The sequence below is a fragment of the Cebus imitator genome, unplaced genomic scaffold (assembly GCF_001604975.1).
Source record: "Cebus imitator isolate Cc_AM_T3 unplaced genomic scaffold, Cebus_imitator-1.0 Scaffold306, whole genome shotgun sequence".
Classification (NCBI taxonomy): Eukaryota; Metazoa; Chordata; class Mammalia; order Primates; family Cebidae; genus Cebus; species Cebus imitator.
The window spans coordinates 1,406,610-1,408,237 of NW_016107621.1; the positions used below are offsets into that span (position 1 = coordinate 1,406,610).

General features: G+C 45.5%; 1 protein-coding gene and 1 non-coding gene across 10 annotated transcripts in view; both read left to right on the top strand.

The window, feature by feature from the left end:
- COQ8B (coenzyme Q8B) overlaps window positions 1-1,628 on the top strand; it is a 25,656-nt gene that overhangs the window by 6,730 nt on the left and 17,298 nt on the right. The window lies entirely within an intron of this gene.
- On the top strand, window positions 837-944 carry LOC119467588. Its single transcript, XR_005196128.1, has one exon. It is a non-coding gene; the product is annotated as a U6 spliceosomal RNA (small nuclear RNA).

Sequence of the window (1,628 nt, forward strand, 5' to 3'; positions counted from 1 at the left end):
GTAGAGACGGGGTTTCACCATGTTGACCAGGATGGTCTCGATCTCTTGACCTCGTGATCCACCCGCCTTGGCCTCCCAAAGTGCTGGGATTACAGGCTTGAGCCACCGCGCCCGGCCATTTTCTTTTCTTTTCTTTTCTTTTCACAGGGTCTTGCTGGGTCACCCAGGTTGGAATGCAGTGGTACAGTCACGGCTCTCTGCAGTCTTGACTTCCCCAGGCTCAGGTGATCCTCCCACCTCAGCCTCCTGAATAGCTGGGATTATAGACACATGCCACCACACCTGGCTAATTTTTTTGTATTTTTTGTAGCGCTAGGTTTTCACCATGTTGCCCAGGCTGGTATGGAACGCCTAGCCTCAAGTGATCCTCCCCGCTTGGCCTCCCAAAGTGCTGGGATTATAGGGATGAGCCACCATACCCAGCTGAATTTTTTTTTCAAAATTTTCAGAATAAAAAGTTGAGGGTAGGTAGAGGATTAGGGTTTGGATAGGGTCAGTCTGAGTCTATACCCTACTTTCTTACTTCCTGGAGTGACTGTGGGCATTCAGCCAGAGAATCCACAAAGACACTTAGGATTCTGCCTGGAACAGGGTAAGCACTCAATAATGAGCTCGATAAAATGTTATTTTATTTTGAATTTTATATTAAGGTATAGAGTCTTGCTCTGTCACTCCAGCTGGAGTGCAGTGGTACAGTCATGGCTCCCTGCAGCTTTGAACTTCTGGGCTCAAGAGATCCTCTTACCTTGGCTTCCTGAAGTGCTGGGATTACAAATGTGAGCCACCACAGCTAGCCTTCAAAACTAATGAAAGCTTAAATATTGCTTTGTTGTGCTGTGCTTGCTTCTGCATCACATATAATAAAAACTGGAATGAGACAGATAAGATTAGTACAGCCGCTGTGCAAAGATGACATACAAATTCATAAAGTTTTCATGTTAAAAAAAAAAGAAATGCTTTGCTAAAGCTGAAATGTAATTTGCATATAAAACCAGGTACACATAACTATAAGTGTATGGCTTGGTGGGTTTTTTCAAAGTAGATTTGTCTGTACCCAGTGCCTGTACACCCTTAAAACTGATGAACGGTTGCCAGGTGTGCTGGCTTATGCCTGTCATCCCAGCACTTTGGGACGCCAAGGTTGGTGGATCATGAGGTCAGGGGTTTGAGACCAGCCTGACCAACATGGTGAAACCCCGTTTCTACTGAAAATACAAAAATTAGCTGGGCATGTTGGCGCCCACCTATAATCCAGCTACTCAGAAGGCTGAGGCAGGAGAATTGCTTGAATGTGGGAGGCGAAGGTTGCAGTGAGCCAAGATCACACCACTGCACTCCAGCCTGGGCGACAGAGCAAGATTACGTCTCAAAACAAAAACAAAGGAAAAAAAAAAAACTGATGAATGGATAAATACAATGTGATAGGCATATAATGGAATATTATCCAGCCATAAAAAGGAATGAAGGACTGACACATGCTATAATGTAGATGAATCTTGAAAACACTATGTGAGGCCAGGTGCGGTGGGTCACGCCTGTAATCCCAGCACTTTGGGAGGCCGAGGCAGGTGGATCACCTGAAATCAGGCATTCAACACCAGCCTGGCCAACATGGCCAAACTCTGTCT